General features: G+C 41.6%; 1 protein-coding gene and 16 non-coding genes across 17 annotated transcripts in view; all 17 read left to right on the top strand.

The window, feature by feature from the left end:
• Positions 1 to 16113, top strand: part of LOC111483613 (U-box domain-containing protein 4-like) — a 261990-nt gene that overhangs the window by 148808 nt on the left and 97069 nt on the right. The window lies entirely within an intron of this gene.
• On the top strand, positions 608 to 691 carry TRNAL-CAA. The gene has a single exon. It is a non-coding gene; the product is annotated as a tRNA-Leu (tRNA).
• On the top strand, positions 1553 to 1636 carry TRNAL-CAA. The gene has a single exon. It is a non-coding gene; the product is annotated as a tRNA-Leu (tRNA).
• On the top strand, positions 2498 to 2581 carry TRNAL-CAA. The gene has a single exon. It is a non-coding gene; the product is annotated as a tRNA-Leu (tRNA).
• TRNAL-UAA lies at positions 3442 to 3525 on the top strand. Its single transcript has one exon. It is a non-coding gene; the product is annotated as a tRNA-Leu (tRNA).
• Positions 4367 to 4450, top strand: TRNAL-CAA. Its single transcript has one exon. It is a non-coding gene; the product is annotated as a tRNA-Leu (tRNA).
• Positions 5314 to 5397, top strand: TRNAL-CAA. The gene has a single exon. It is a non-coding gene; the product is annotated as a tRNA-Leu (tRNA).
• On the top strand, positions 6259 to 6342 carry TRNAL-UAA. The gene has a single exon. It is a non-coding gene; the product is annotated as a tRNA-Leu (tRNA).
• TRNAL-CAA lies at positions 7205 to 7288 on the top strand. The gene has a single exon. It is a non-coding gene; the product is annotated as a tRNA-Leu (tRNA).
• On the top strand, positions 8151 to 8234 carry TRNAL-CAA. The gene has a single exon. It is a non-coding gene; the product is annotated as a tRNA-Leu (tRNA).
• On the top strand, positions 9096 to 9179 carry TRNAL-CAA. The gene has a single exon. It is a non-coding gene; the product is annotated as a tRNA-Leu (tRNA).
• TRNAL-CAA lies at positions 10399 to 10482 on the top strand. Its single transcript has one exon. It is a non-coding gene; the product is annotated as a tRNA-Leu (tRNA).
• TRNAL-CAA lies at positions 11345 to 11428 on the top strand. The gene has a single exon. It is a non-coding gene; the product is annotated as a tRNA-Leu (tRNA).
• TRNAL-CAA lies at positions 12290 to 12373 on the top strand. The gene has a single exon. It is a non-coding gene; the product is annotated as a tRNA-Leu (tRNA).
• Positions 13304 to 13387, top strand: TRNAL-CAA. Its single transcript has one exon. It is a non-coding gene; the product is annotated as a tRNA-Leu (tRNA).
• TRNAL-CAA lies at positions 14247 to 14330 on the top strand. The gene has a single exon. It is a non-coding gene; the product is annotated as a tRNA-Leu (tRNA).
• Positions 15188 to 15271, top strand: TRNAL-CAA. The gene has a single exon. It is a non-coding gene; the product is annotated as a tRNA-Leu (tRNA).

Genomic DNA, 16113 nt, shown 5'->3' with positions numbered 1-16113 from the left:
CGCTACATCCCCATCGCTAGAAGTTGGGCTTAAACCTCCCACTTTGTGGTTAATAGCCACATGCTCTAACAAACAGAGTTATTCCAGCCAACATTTGTTACAATCCAAGACCACCGTTAGTTGATATTTTCTGTTTTCTTTCTTTACGTCTCGTTATCTCCCTCACGGTTTTCAACCGCATCTACTATGGATAGGTTTTCAGACCCTTACAAGAAGTGTTTCTTCACCTCTCTAATCGATGTGGGATCTCACCATCGACCCGTTCTGATTGCCAAGCGTCCTCACTGGCACATCGCCTAGTGACTAGCTTTGATATCATTTGTAAAAGTTCAAGCCCACCGCTAGCAGACATTGTCCATTTTTGTCTTTAGGTATTGCCACCAGCCTCACAGTTTTAAAACGCGCCTGTTAGGGACAGGTTTTCGCACCCTTATTAGGATTGTTTCGTTCCTCAACCCAACTGCTAGTAGATATTATCTATTTTAATCTGTTACGTATCGTCGTGAGCCTCACATTTTAAAAAGCGTCTACTAGGGAGACGGATACACACCCATATACGGAATGATGAATTTCTCCCTCAAACCAATCTGGCAACAAAAAAATAGTAGTTAGGATGGCCGAGTGGTCTAAGGCGCCAGACTCAAGTTCTGGTCCTCGTAAGAGGGCGTGGGTTCAAATCCCACTTCTGACAAAGTTGGGTTAGGTAAAACGGAAGCAAAAGTTACATATCTACTACTCTTACCATTTTTTGGTTTGTTTCGAACATTTCAAAGCTAAGAAATGGAACTTCGCACCCCCGGTGGATATCAATTGAACCCACCAATGCTTTTTTTTAAAAAGTGTCAAAACATGATTAATTGTTTCTCGTACGCAGTTACCATCGCAAACCGAAGTTGATTGAAAATTTGTTCTAGGGAGATTCACCAAATACAATTATAAGGTATGCGCTACATTCCCATCGCTACAAGTTGGGCTTGAACCTCCCACTTTGTGGTTAATAGCCACATGCTCTAACAAACAGAGCTATTCCAGCCAACATTTGTTACAATCCAAGACCACCGTTAATTGATATTATCTGTTTTCTTTCTTTACGTCTCGTTATCTCCCTCACGGTTTTCAACCGCATCTACTATGGATAGGTTTTCAAACCCTTGCAAGAAGTATTTCTTCACCTCTCTAATCGATGTGGGATCTCACCATCGAGCCCTTCTGAACGCCAAGCGTCCTCACTGGCACATCGCCTAGTGAGTAGCTTTGATATCATTTGTAAAAGTTCAAGCCCACCGCTAGCAGACATTGTCCATTTTTGTCTTTAGGTATTGCCACCAGCCTCACAGTTTTAAAACGCGCCTGTTAGGGACAGGTTTTCGCACCCTTATTAGGATTGTTTCGTTCCTCAATCCAACTGCTAGTAGATATTATCTATTTTAATATGTTACGTATCGTCGTGAGCCTCACATTTTAAAAAGCGTCTACTAGGGAGACGGATACACACCCATATACGGAATGATGAATTTCTCCCTCAAACCAATCTGGCAACAAACAATTAGTAGTCAGGATGGCCGAGTGGTCTAAGGCGCCAGACTCAAGTTCTGGTCCTCGTAAGAGGGCGTGGGTTCAAATCCCACTTCTGACAAAGTTGGGTTAGGTAAAACGGAAGCAAAAGTTACATATCTACTACTCTTACCATTTTTTGGTTTGTTTCGAACATTTCAAAGCTAAGAAATGGAACTTCGCACCCCCGGTGGATATCAATTGAACCCACCAATGCTTTTTTTTAAAAAGTGTCAAAACATGATTAATTGTTTCTCGTACGCAGTTACCATCGCAAACCGAAGTTGATTGAAAATTTGTTCTAGGGAGATTCACCAAATACAATTATAAGGTATGCGCTACATTCCCATCGCTAGAAGTTGGGCTTAAACCTCCCACTTTGTGGTTAATAGCCACATGCTCTAACAAACAGAGCTATTCCAGCCAACATTTGTTACAATCCAAGACCACCGTTAGTTGATATTTTCTGTTTTCTTTCTTTACGTCTCGTTATCTCCCTCACGGTTTTCAACCGCATCTACTATGGATAGGTTTTCAGACCCTTACAAGAAGTGTTTCTTCACCTCTCTAATCGATGTGGGATCTCACCATCGACCCGTTCTGATTGCCAAGCGTCCTCACTGGCACATCGCCTAGTGACTAGCTTTGATATCATTTGTAAAAGTTCAAGCCCACCGCTAGCAGACATTGTCCATTTTTGTCTTTAGGTATTGCCACCAGCCTCACAGTTTTAAAACGCGCCTGTTAGGGACAGGTTTTCGCACCCTTATTAAGATTGTTTCGTTCCTCAATCCAATTGCTAGTAGATATTATCTATTTTAATATGTTACGTATCGTCGTGAGCCTCACATTTTAAAAAGCGTCTACTAGGGAGACGGATACACACCCATATACGGAATGATGAATTTCTCCCTCAAACCAATCTGGCAACAAACAATTAGTAGTCAGGATGGCCGAGTGGTCTAAGGCGCCAGACTCAAGTTCTGGTCCTCGTAAGAGGGCGTGGGTTCAAATCCCACTTCTGACAAAGTTGGGTTAGGTAAAACGGAAGCAAAAGTTACATATCTACTACTCTTACCATTTTTTGGTTTGTTTCGAACATTTCAAAGCTAAGAAATGGAACTTCGCACCCCCGGTGGATATCAATTGAACCCACCAATGCTTTTTTTTAAAAAGTGTCAAAACATGATTAATTGTTTCTCGTACGCAGTTACCATCGCAAACCGAAGTTGATTGAAAATTTGTTCTAGGGAGATTCACTAAATACAATTATAAGGTATGCGCTACATTCCCATCGCTACAAGTTGGGCTTGAACCTCCCACTTTGTGGTTAATAGCCACATGCTCTAACAAATAGAGCTATTCCAGCCAACATTTGTTACAATCCAAGACCACGTTAGTTGATATTTTCTGTTTTCTTTCTTTACGTCTCGTTATCTCCCTTACGGTTTTCAACCGCATCTACTATGGATAGGTTTTCAGACCCTTACAAGAAGTGTTTCTTCACCTCTCTAATCGATGTGGGATCTCACCATCGACCCGTTCTGATTGCCAAGCGTCCTCACTGGCACATCGCCTAGTGACTAGCTTTGATATCATTTGTAAAAGTTCAAGCCCACCGCTAGCAGACATTGTCCATTTTTGTCTTTAGGTATTGCCACCAGCCTCACAGTTTTAAAACGCGCCTGTTAGGGACAGGTTTTCGCACCCTTATTAGGATTGTTTCGTTCCTCAATCCAACTGCTAGTAGATATTATCTATTTTAATATGTTACGTATCGTCGTGAGCCTCACATTTTAAAAAGCGTCTACTAGGGAGACGGATACACACCCATATACGGAATGATGAATTTCTCCCTCAAACCAATCTGGCAACAAACAATTAGTAGTCAGGATTGCCGAGTGGTCTAAGGCGCCAGACTTAAGTTCTAGTCCTCGTAAGAGGGCATGGGTTCAAATCCCACTTCTGACAAAGTTGGGTTAGGTAAAACGGAAGCAAAAGTTACATATCTACACTACTCCTACCATTTTTTGGTTTGTTTCGAACATTTCAAAGCTAAGAAAATATCAATTGAACCCACCAATGCTTTTTTTTAAAAAGTGTCAAAACATGATTAATTGTTTCTCGTACGCAGTTACCATCGCAAACCGAAGTTGATTGAAAATTTGTTCTAGGGAGATTCACCAAATACAATTATAAGGTATGCGCTACATTCCCATCGCTAGAAGTTGGGCTTAAACCTCCCACTTTGTGGTTAATAGCCACATGCTCTAAGAAACAGAGCTATTCCAGCCAACATTTGTTACAATCCAAGACCACCGTTAGTTGATATTTTCTGTTTTCTTTCTTTACGTCTCGTTATCTCCCTCACGGTTTTCAACCGCATCTACTATGGATAGGTTTTCAGACCCTTACAAGAAGTGTTTCTTCACCTCTCTAATCGATGTGGGATCTCACCATCGACCCGTTCTGATTGCCAAGCGTCCTCACTGGCACATCGCCTAGTGACTAGCTTTGATATCATTTGTAAAAGTTCAAGCCCACCGCTAGCAGACATTGTCCATTTTTGTCTTTAGGTATTGCCACCAGCCTCACAGTTTTAAAACGCGCCTGTTAGGGACAGGTTTTCTCACCCTTATTAGGATTGTTTCGTTCCTCAATCCAACTGCTAGTAGATATTATCTATTTTAATCTGTTACGTATCGTCGTGAGCCTCACATTTTAAAAAGCGTCTACTAGGGAGACGGATACACACCCATATACGGAATGATGAATTTCTCCCTCAAACCAATCTGGCAACAAACAATTAGTAGTCAGGATGGCCGAGTGGTCTAAGGCGCCAGACTCAAGTTCTGGTCCTCGTAAGAGGGCGTGGGTTCAAATCCCACTTCTCACAAAGTTGGGTTAGGTAAAACGGAAGCAAAAGTTACATATCTACACTACTCTTACCATTTTTTTGTTTGTTTCGAACATTTCAAAGCTAAGAAATGGAACTTCGCACCCCCGGTGGATATCAATTGAACCCACCAATGCTTTTTTTTAAAAAGTGTCAAAACATGATTAATTGTTTCTCGTACGCAGTTACCATCGCAAACCGAAGTTGATTGAAAATTTGTTCTAGGGAGATTCACCAAATACAATTATAAGGTATGCGCTACATTCCCATCGCTAGAAGTTGAGCTTAAACCTCCCACTTTGTGGTTAATAGCCAGATGCTCTAACAAACAGAGCTATTCCAGCCAACATTTGTTACAATCCAAGACCACCGTTAGTTGATATTTTCTGTTTTCTTTCTTTACGTCTCGTTATCTCCCTCACGGTTTTCAACCGCATCTACTATGGATAGGTTTTCAGACCCTTACAAGAAGTGTTTCTTCACCTCTCTACTCGATGTGGGATCTCACCATCGACCCGTTCTGATTGCCAAGCGTCCTCACTGGCACATCGCCTAGTGACTAGCTTTGATATCATTTGTAAAAGTTCAAGCCCACCGCTAGCAGACATTGTTCATTTTTGTCTTTAGGTATTGCCACCAGCCTCACAGTTTTAAAACGCGCCTGTTAGGGACAGGTTTTCGCACCCTTATTAGGATTGTTTCGTTCCTCAATCCAACTGCTAGTAGATATTATCTATTTTAATCTGTTACGTATCGTCGTGAGCCTCACATTTTAAAAAGCGTCTACTAGGGAGACGGATACACACCCATATACGGAATGATGAATTTCTCCCTCAAACCAATCTGGCAATAAACAAATAGTAGTCAGGATGGCCGAGTGGTCTAAGGCGCCAGACTCAAGTTCTGGTCCTCGTAAGAGGGCGTGGGTTCAAATCCCACTTCTGACAAAGTTGGGTTAGGTAAAATGGAAGCAAAAGTTACATATCTACTACTCTTACCATTTTTTGGTTTATTTCGAACATTTCAAAGCTAAGAAATGGAACTTCGCACCCCCGGTGGATATCAATTGAACCCACCAATGCTTTTTTTTAAAAAGTGTCAAAACATGATTAATTGTTTCTCGTACGCAGTTACCATCGCAAACCGAAGTTGATTGAAAATTTGTTCTAGGGAGATTCACCAAATACAATTATAAGGTATGCGCTACATTCCCATCGCTAGAAGTTGGGCTTAAACCTCCCACTTTGTGGTTAATAGCCACATGCTCTAACAAACAGAGCTATTCCAGCCAACATTTGTTACAATCCAAGACCACCGTTAGTTGATATTTTCTGTTTTCTTTCTTTACGTCTCGTTATCTCCCTCACGGTTTTCAACCGCATCTACTATGGATAGGTTTTCAGACCCTTACAAGAAGTGTTTCTTCACCTCTCTAATCGATGTGGGATCTCACCATCGACCCGTTCTGATTGCCAAGCGTCCTCACTGGCACATCGCCTAGTGACTAGCTTTGATATCATTTGTAAAAGTTCAAGCCCACCGCTAGCAGACATTGTCCATTTTTGTCTTTAGGTATTGCCACCAGCCTCACAGTTTTAAAACGCGCCTGTTAGGGACAGGTTTTCGCACCCTTATTAGGATTGTTTCGTTCCTCAATCCAACTGCTAGTAGATATTATCTATTTTAATATGTTACGTATCGTCGTGAGCCTCACATTTTAAAAAGCGTCTACTAGGGAGACGGATACACACCCATATACGGAATGATGAATTTCTCCCTCAAACCAATCTGGCAACAAACAATTAGTAGTCAGGATGGCCGAGTGGTCTAAGGCGCCAGACTTAAGTTCTGGTCCTCGTAAGAGGGCGTGGGTTCAAATCCCACTTCTGACAAAGTTGGGTTAGGTAAAACGGAAGCAAAAGTTACATATCTACTACTCTTACCATTTTTTGGTTTATTTCGAACATTTCAAAGCTAAGAAATGGAACTTCGCACCCCCGGTGGATATCAATTGAACCCACCAATGCTTTTTTTTAAAAAAGTGTCAAAACATGATTAATTGTTTCTCGTACGCAGTTACCATCGCAAACCGAAGTTGATTGAAAATTTGTTCTAGGGAGATTCACCAAATACAATTATAAGGTATGCGCTACATTCCCATCGCTAGAAGTTGGGCTTAAACCTCCCACTTTGTGGTTAATAGCCACATGCTCTAACAAACAGAGCTATTCCAGCCAACATTTGTTACAATCCAAGACCACCGTTAGTTGATATTTTCTGTTTTCTTTCTTTACGTCTCGTTATCTCCCTCACGGTTTTCAACCGCATCTACTATGGATAGGTTTTCAGACCCTTACAAGAAGTGTTTCTTCACCTCTCTAATCGATGTGGGATCTCACCATCGACCCGTTCTGATTGCCAAGCGTCCTCACTGGCACATCGCCTAGTGACTAGCTTTGATATCATTTGTAAAAGTTCAAGCCCACCGCTAGCAGACATTGTCCATTTTTGTCTTTAGGTATTGCCACCAGCCTCACAGTTTTAAAACGCGCCTGTTAGGGACAGGTTTTCGCACCCTTATTAGGATTGTTTCGTTCCTCAATCCAACTGCTAGTAGATATTATCTATTTTAATATGTTACGTATCGTCGTGAGCCTCACATTTTAAAAAGCGTCTACTAGGGAGACGGATACACACCCATATACGGAATGATGAATTTCTCCCTCAAACCAATCTGGCAACAAACAATTAGTAGTCAGGATGGCCGAGTGGTCTAAGGCGCCAGACTCAAGTTCTGGTCCTCGTAAGAGGGCGTGGGTTCAAATCCCACTTCTGACAAAGTTGGGTTAGGTAAAACAGAAGCAAAAGTTACATATCTACACTACTCTTACCATTTTTCGTTTGTTTCGAACATTTCAAAGCTAAGAAATGGAACTTCGCACCCCCGGTGGATATCAATTGAACCCACCAATGCTTTTTTTTAAAAAGTGTCAAAACATGATTAATTGTTTCTCGTACGCAGTTACCATCGCAAACCGAAGTTGATTGAAAATTTGTTCTAGGGAGATTCACCAAATACAATTATAAGGTATGCGCTACATTCCCATCGCTAGAAGTTGGGCTTAAACCTCCCACTTTGTGGTTAATAGCCACATGCTCTAACAAACAGAGCTATTCCAGCCAACATTTGTTACAATCCAAGACCACCGTTAGTTGATATTTTCTGTTTTCTTTCTTTACGTCTCGTTATCTCCCTCACGGTTTTCAACCGCATCTACTATGGATAGGTTTTCAGACCCTTACAAGAAGTGTTTCTTCACCTCTCTAATCGATGTGGGATCTCACCATCGACCCGTTCTGATTGCCAAGCGTCCTCACTGGCACATCGCCTAGTGACTAGCTTTGATATAATTTGTAAAAGTTCAAGCCCACCGCTAGCAGACATTGTCCATTTTTGTCTTTAGGTATTGCCACCAGCCTCACAGTTTTAAAACGCGCCTGTTAGGGACAGGTTTTCGCACCCTTATTAGGATTGTTTCGTTCCTCAATCCAACTGCTAGTAGATATTATCTATTTTAATATGTTACGTATCGTCGTGAGCCTCACATTTTAAAAAGCGTCTACTAGGGAGACGGATACACACCCATATACGGAATGATGAATTTCTCCCTCAAACCAATCTGGCAACAAACAATTAGTAGTCAGGATGGCCGAGTGGTCTAAGGCGCCAGACTCAAGTTCTGGTCCTCGTAAGAGGGCGTGGGTTCAAATCCCACTTCTGACAAAGTTGGGTTAGGTAAAACGGAAGCAAAAGTTACATAACTACTACTCTTACCATTTTTTGGTTTGTTTCGAACATTTCAAAGCTAAGAAATGGAACTTCGCACCCCCGGTGGATATCAATTGAACCCACCAATGCTTTTTTTTAAAAAGTGTCAAAACATGATTAATTGTTTCTCGTACGCAGTTACCATCGCAAACCGAAGTTGATTGAAAATTTGTTCTAGGGAGATTCACCAAATACAATTATAAGGTATGCGCTACATTCCCATCGCTACAAGTTGGGCTTGAACCTCCCACTTTGTGGTTAATAGCCACATGCTCTAACAAACAGAGCTATTCCAGCCAACATTTGTTACAATCCAAGACCACCGTTAGTTGATATTTTCTGTTTTCTTTCTTTACGTCTCGTTATCTCCCTCACGGTTTTCAACCACATCTACTATGGATAGGTTTTCAGACCCTTACAAGAAGTGTTTCTTCACCTCTCTAATTGATGTGGGATCTCACCATCGACCCGTTCTGATTGCCAAGCGTCCTCACTGGCACATCGCCTAGTGACTAGCTTTGATATCATTTGTAAAAGTTCAAGCCCACCGCTAGCAGACATTGTCCATTTTTGTCTTTAGGTATTGCCACCAGCCTCACAGTTTTAAAACGCGCCTGTTAGGGACAGGTTTTCGCACCCTTATTAGGATTGTTTCGTTCCTCAACCCAACTGCTAGTAGATATTATCTATTTTAATCTGTTACGTATCGTCGTGAGCCTCACATTTTAAAAAGCGTCTACTAGGGAGACGGATACACACCCATATACGGAATGATGAATTTCTCCCTCAAACCAATCTGGCAACAAACAATTAGTAGTCAGGATGGCCGAGTGGTCTAAGGCGCCAGACTCAAGTTCTGGTCCTCGTAAGAGGGCGTGGGTTCAAATCCCACTTCTGACAAAGTTGGGTTAGGTAAAACGGAAGCAAAAGTTACATATCTACTACTCTTACCATTTTTTGGTTTGTTTCGAACATTTCAAAGCTAAGAAATGGAACTTCGCACCCCCGGTGGATATCAATTGAACCCACCAATGCTTTTTTTTAAAAAGTGTCAAAACATGATTAATTGTTTCTCGTACGCAGTTACCATCGCAAACCGAAGTTGATTGAAAATTTGTTCTAGGGCGATTCACCAAATACAATTATAAGGTATGCGCTACATTCCCATCGCTAGAAGTTGGGCTTAAACCTCCCACTTTGTGGTTAATAGCCACATGCTCTAAGAAACAGAGCTATTCCAGCCAACATTTGTTACAATCCAAGACCACCGTTAGTTGATATTTTCTGTTTTCTTTCTTTACGTCTCGTTACTCTTACCATTTTTTGGTTTGTTTCGAACATTTCAAAGCTAAGAAATGGAACTTCGCACCCCCGGTGGATATCAATTGAACCCACCAATGCTTTTTTTTAAAAAGTGTCAAAACATGATTAATTGTTTCTCGTACGCTTACAAACCGAAGTTGATTGAAAATTTGTTCTAGGGAGATTCACCAAATACAATTATAAGGTATGCGCTACATTCCCATCGCTAGAAGTTGGGCTTAAACCTCCCACTTTGTGGTTAATAGCCACATGCTCTAACAAACAGAGCTATTCCAGCCAACATTTGTTACAATCCAAGACCACCGTTAGTTGATATTTTCTGTTTTCTTTCTTTACGTCTCGTTATCTCCCTCACGGTTTTCAACCGCATCTACTATGGATAGGTTTTCAGACCCTTACAAGAAGTGTTTCTTCACCTCTCTAATCGATGTGGGATCTCACCATCGACCCGTTCTGATTGCCAAGCGTCCTCACTGGCACATCGCCTAGTGACTAGCTTTGATATCATTTGTAAAAGTTCAAGCCCACCGCTAGCAGACATTGTCCATTTTTGTCTTTAGGTATTGCCACCAGCCTCACAGTTTTAAAACGCGCCTGTTAGGGACAGGTTTTCGCACCCTTATTAGGATTGTTTCGTTCCTCAATCCAACTGCTAGTAGATATTATCTATTTTAATATGTTACGTATCGTCGTGAGCCTCACATTTTAAAAAGCGTCTACTAGGGAGACGGATACACACCCATATACGGAATGATGAATTTCTCCCTCAAACCAATCTGGCAACAAACAATTAGTAGTCAGGATGGCCGAGTGGTCTAAGGCGCCAGACTCAAGTTCTGGTCCTCGTAAGAGGGCGTGGGTTCAAATCCCACTTCTGACAAAGTTGGGTTAGGTAAAACAGAAGCAAAAGTTACATATCTACACTTCTCTTACCATTTTTCGTTTGTTTCGAACATTTCAAAGCTAAGAAATGGAACTTCGCACCCCCGGTGGATATCAATTGAACCCACCAATGCTTTTTTTTAAAAAGTGTCAAAACATGATTAATTGTTTCTCGTACGCAGTTACCATCGCAAACCGAAGTTGATTGAAAATTTGTTCTAGGGAGATTCACCAAATACAATTATAAGGTATGCGCTACATTCCCATCGCTAGAAGTTGGGCTTAAACCTCCCACTTTGTGGTTAATAGCCACATGCTCTAAGAAACAGAGCTATTCCAGCCAAAATTTGTTACAATCCAAGACCACCGTTAGTTGATATTTTCTGTTTTCTTTCTTTACGTCTCGTTATCTCCCTTACGGTTTTCAACCGCATCTACTATGGATAGGTTTTCAGACCCTTACAAGAAGTGTTTCTTCACCTCTCTAATCGATGTGGGATCTCACCATCGACCCGTTCTGATTGCCAAGCGTCCTCACTGGCACATCGCCTAGTGACTAGCTTTGATATCATTTGTAAAAGTTCAAGCCCACCGCTAGCAGACATTGTCAATTTTTGTCTTTAGGTATTGCCACCAGCCTCACAGTTTTAAAACGCGCCTGTTAGGGACAGGTTTTCGCACCCTTATTAGGATTGTTTCGTTCCTCAACCCAACTGCTAGTAGATATTATCTATTTTAATCTGTTACGTATCGTCGTGAGCCTCACATTTTAAAAAGCGTCTACTAGGGAGACGGATACACAGCCATATACGGAATGATGAATTTCTCCCTCAAACCAATCTGGCAACAAACAATTAGTAGTGAGGATGGCCGAGTGGTCTAAGGCGCCAGACTCAAGTTCTGGTCCTCGTAAGAGGGCGTGGGTTCAAATCCCACTTCTGACAAAGTTGGGTTAGGTAAAACGGAAGCAAAAGTTACATATCTACTACTCTTACCATTTTTTGGTTTGTTTCGAACATTTCAAAGCTAAGAAATGGAACTTCGCACCCCCGGTGGATATCAATTGAACCCACCAATGCTTTTTTTTAAAAAGTGTCAAAACATGATTAATTGTTTCTCGTACGCAGTTACCATCGCAAACCGAAGTTGATTGAAAATTTGTTCTAGGGCGATTCACCAAATACAATTATAAGGTATGCGCTACATTCCCATCGCTAGAAGTTGGGCTTAAACCTCCCACTTTGTGGTTAATAGCCACATGCTCTAAGAAACAGAGCTATTCCAGCCAACATTTGTTACAATCCAAGACCACCGTTAGTTGATATTTTCTGTTTTCTTTCTTTACGTCTCGTTATCTCCCTCACGGTTTTCAACCGCATCTACTATGGATAGGTTTTCAGACCCTTACAAGAAGTGTTTCTTCACCTCTCTAATCGATGTGGGATCTCACCATCGACCCGTTCTGATTGCCAAGCGTCCTCACTGGCACATCGCCTAGTGACTAGCTTTGATATCATTTGTAAAAGTTCAAGCCCACCGCTAGCAGACATTGTCCATTTTTGTCTTTAGGTATTGCCACCAGCCTCACAGTTTTAAAACGCGCCTGTTAGGGACAGGTTTTCGCACCCTTATTAGGATTGTTTCGTTCCTCAATCCAACTGCTAGTAGATATTATCTATTTTAATATGTTACGTATCGTCGTGAGCCTCACATTTTAAAAAGCGTCTACTAGGGAGACGGATACACACCCATATACGGAATGATGAATTTCTCCCTCAAACCAATCTGGCAACAAACAATTAGTAGTCAGGATGGCCGAGTGGTCTAAGGCGCCAGACTCAAGTTCTGGTCCTCGTAAGAGGGCGTGGGTTCAAATCCCACTTCTGACAAAGTTGGGTTAGGTAAAACGGAAGCAAAAGTTACATATCTACACTACTCTTACCATTTTTTGGTTTGTTTCGAACATTTCAAAGCTAAGAAATGGAACTTCGCACCCGCGGTGGATATCAATTGAACCCACCAATGCTTTTTTTTAAAAAGTGTCAAAACATAACTTCGCACCCGCGGTGGATATCAATTGAACCCACCAATGCTTTTTTTTAAAAAGTGTCAAAACATGATTAATTGTTTCTCGTACGCAGTTACCATCGCAAACCGAAGTTGATTGAAAATTTGTTCCAGGGAGATTCACCAAATACAATTATAAGGTATGCGCTACATTCCCATCGCTACAAGTTGGGCTTGAACCTCCCACTTTGTGGTTAATAGCCACATGCTCTAACAAACAGAGCTATTCCAGCCAACATTTGTTACAATCCAAGACCACCGTTAGTTGATATTTTCTGTTTTCTTTCTTTACGTCTCGTTATCTCCCTCACGGTTTTCAACCGCATCTACTATGGATAGGTTTTCAGACCCTTACAAGAAGTGTTTCTTCACCTCTCTAATCGATGTGGGATCTCACCATCGACCCGTTCTGATTGCCAAGCGTCCTCACTGGCACATCGCCTAGTGACTAGCTTTGATATCATTTGTAAAAGTTCAAGCCCACCGCTAGCAGACATTGTCCATTTTTGTCTTTAGGTATTGCCACCAGCCTCACAGTTTTAAAACGCGCCTGTTAGGGACAGGTTTTCGCACCCTTATTAGGATTGTTTCGTTCCTCAATCCAACTGCTAGTAGATATTATCTATTTTAATATGTTACGTATCGTCGTGAGCCTCACATTTTAAAAAGCGTCTACTAGGGAGACGGATACACAGCCATATACGGAATGATGAATTTCTCCCTCAAACCAATCTGGCAACAAACAATTAGTAGTCAGGATGGCCGAGTGGTCTAAGGCGCCAGACTCAAGTTCTGGTCCTTGTAAGAGGGCGTGGGTTCAAATCCCACTTCTGACAAAGTTGGGTTAGGTAAAACGGAAGCAAAAGTTACATAACTACTACTGTTACCATTTTTTGGTTTGTTTCGAACATTTCAAAGCTAAGAAATGGAACTTCGCACCCGGTGGATATCAATTGAACCCACCAATGCTTTTTTTTAAAAAGTGTCAAAACATGATTAATTGTTTCTCGTACGCAGTTACCATCGCAAACCGAAGTTGATTGAAAATTTGTTCTAGGGAGATTCACCAAATACAATTATAAGGTATGCGCTACATTCCCATCGCTACAAGTTGGGCTTGAACCTCCCACTTTGTGGTTAATAGCCACATGCTCTAACAAACAGAGCTATTCCAGCCAACATTTGTTACAATCCAAGACCACCGTTAGTTGATATTTTCTGTTTTCTTTCTTTACGTCTCGTTATCTCCCTCACGGTTTTCAACCGCATCTACTATGGATAGGTTTTCAGACCCTTACAAGAAGTGTTTCTTCACCTCTCTAATCGATGTGGGATCTCACCATCGACCCGTTCTGATTGCCAAGCGTCCTCACTGGCACATCGCCTAGTGACTATCTTTGATATCATTTGTAAAAGTTCAAGCACACCGCTAGCAGACATTGTCCATTTTTGTCTTTAGGTATTGCCACCAGCCTCACAGTTTTAAAACGCGCCTGCTAGGGACAGGTTTTCGCACCCTTATTAGGATTGTTTCGTTCCTCAATCCAACTGCTAGTAGGTATTATCTATTTTAATATGTTACGTATCGTCGTGAGCCTCACATTTTAAAAAGCGTCTACTAGGGAGACGGATACACACCCATATACGGAATGATGAATTTCTCCCTCAAACCAATCTGGCAACAAACAATTAGTAGTCAGGATGGCCGAGTGGTCTAAGGCGCCAGACTCAAGTTCTGGTCCTCGTAAGAGGGCGTGGGTTCAAATCCCACTTCTGACAAAGTTGGGTTAGGTAAAACGGAAGCAAAAGTTACATATCTACACTACTCTTACCATTTTTTGGTTTGTTTCGAACATTTCAAAGCTAAGAAATGGAACTTCGCACCCCCGGTGGATATCAATTGAACCCACCAATGCTTTTTTTTAAAAAGTGTCAAAACATGATTAATTGTTTCTCGTACGCAGTTACAAACCGAAGTTGATTGAAAATTTGTTCTAGGGAGATTCACCAAATACAATTATAAGGTATGCGCTACATTCCCATCGCTACAAGTTGGGCTTAAACCTCCCACTTTGTGGTTAATAGCCACATGCTCTAACAAACAGAGTTATTCCAGCCAACATTTGTTACAATCCAAGACCACCGTTAGTTGATATTTTCTGTTTTCTTTCTTTACGTCTCGTTATCTCCCTCACGGTTTTCAACCGCATCTACTATGGATAGGTTTTCAGACCCTTACAAGAAGTGTTTCTTCACCTCTCTAATCGATGTGGGATCTCACCATCGACCCGTTCTGATTGCCAAGCGTCCTCACTGGCACATCGCCTAGTGACTAGCTTTGATATCATTTGTAAAAGTTCAAGCCCACCGCTAGCAGACATTGTCCATTTTTGTCTTTAGGTATTGCCACCAGCCTCACAGTTTTAAAACGCGCCTGTTAGGGACAGGTTTTCGCACCCTTATTAGGATTGTTTCGTTCCTCAATCCAACTGCTAGTAGATATTATCTATTTTAATATGTTACGTATCGTCGTGAGCCTCACATTTTAAAAAGCGTCTACTAGGGAGACGGATACACACCCATATACGGAATGATGAATTTCTCCCTCAAACCAATCTGGCAACAAACAATTAGTAGTCAGGATGGCCGAGTGGTCTAAGGCGCCAGACTCAAGTTCTGGTCCTCGTAAGAGGGCGTGGGTTCAAATCCCACTTCTGACAAAGTTGGGTTAGGTAAAACGGAAGCAAAAGTTACATATCTACTACTCTTACCATTTTTTGGTTTATTTCGAACATTTCAAAGCTAAGAAATGGAACTTCGCACCCCCGGTGGATATCAATTGAACCCACTAATGCTTTTTTTTAAAAAGTGTCAAAACATGATTAATTGTTTCTCGTACGCAGTTACCATCGCAAACCGAAGTTGATTGAAAATTTGTTCTAGGGAGATTCACCAAATACAATTATAAGGTATGCGCTACATTCCCATCGCTAGAAGTTGGGCTTAAACCTCCCACTTTGTGGTTAATAGCCACATGCTCTAACAAACAGAGCTATTCCAGCCAACATTTGTTACAATCCAAGACCACCGTTAGTTGATATTTTCTGTTTTCTTTCTTTACGTCTCGTTATCTCCCTCACGGTTTTCAACCGCATCTACTATGGATAGGTTTTCAGACCCTTACAAGAAGTGTTTCTTCACCTCTCTAATCGATGTGGGATCTCACCATCGACCCGTTCTGATTGCCAAGCGTCCTCACTGGCACATCGCCTAGTGACTAGCTTTGATATCATTTGTAAAAGTTCAAGCCCACCGCTAGCAGACATTGTCCATTTTTGTCTTTAGGTATTGCCACCAGCCTCACAGTTTTAAAACGCGCCTGTTAGGGACAGGTTTTCGCACCCTTATTAGGATTGTTTCGTTCCTCAATCCAACTGCTAGTAGATATTATCTATTTTAATATGTTACGTATCGTCGTGAGCCTCACATTTTAAAAAGCGTCTACTAGGGAGACGGATACACACCCATATACGGAATGATGAATTTCTCCCTCAAACCAATC

This window comes from Cucurbita maxima, unplaced genomic scaffold, assembly GCF_002738345.1.
Source record: "Cucurbita maxima cultivar Rimu unplaced genomic scaffold, Cmax_1.0 Cma_Scf00009, whole genome shotgun sequence".
Lineage (NCBI taxonomy): Eukaryota > Viridiplantae > Streptophyta > Magnoliopsida > Cucurbitales > Cucurbitaceae > Cucurbita > Cucurbita maxima.
This window is presented reverse-complemented; position numbering and strand designations above follow the sequence as displayed.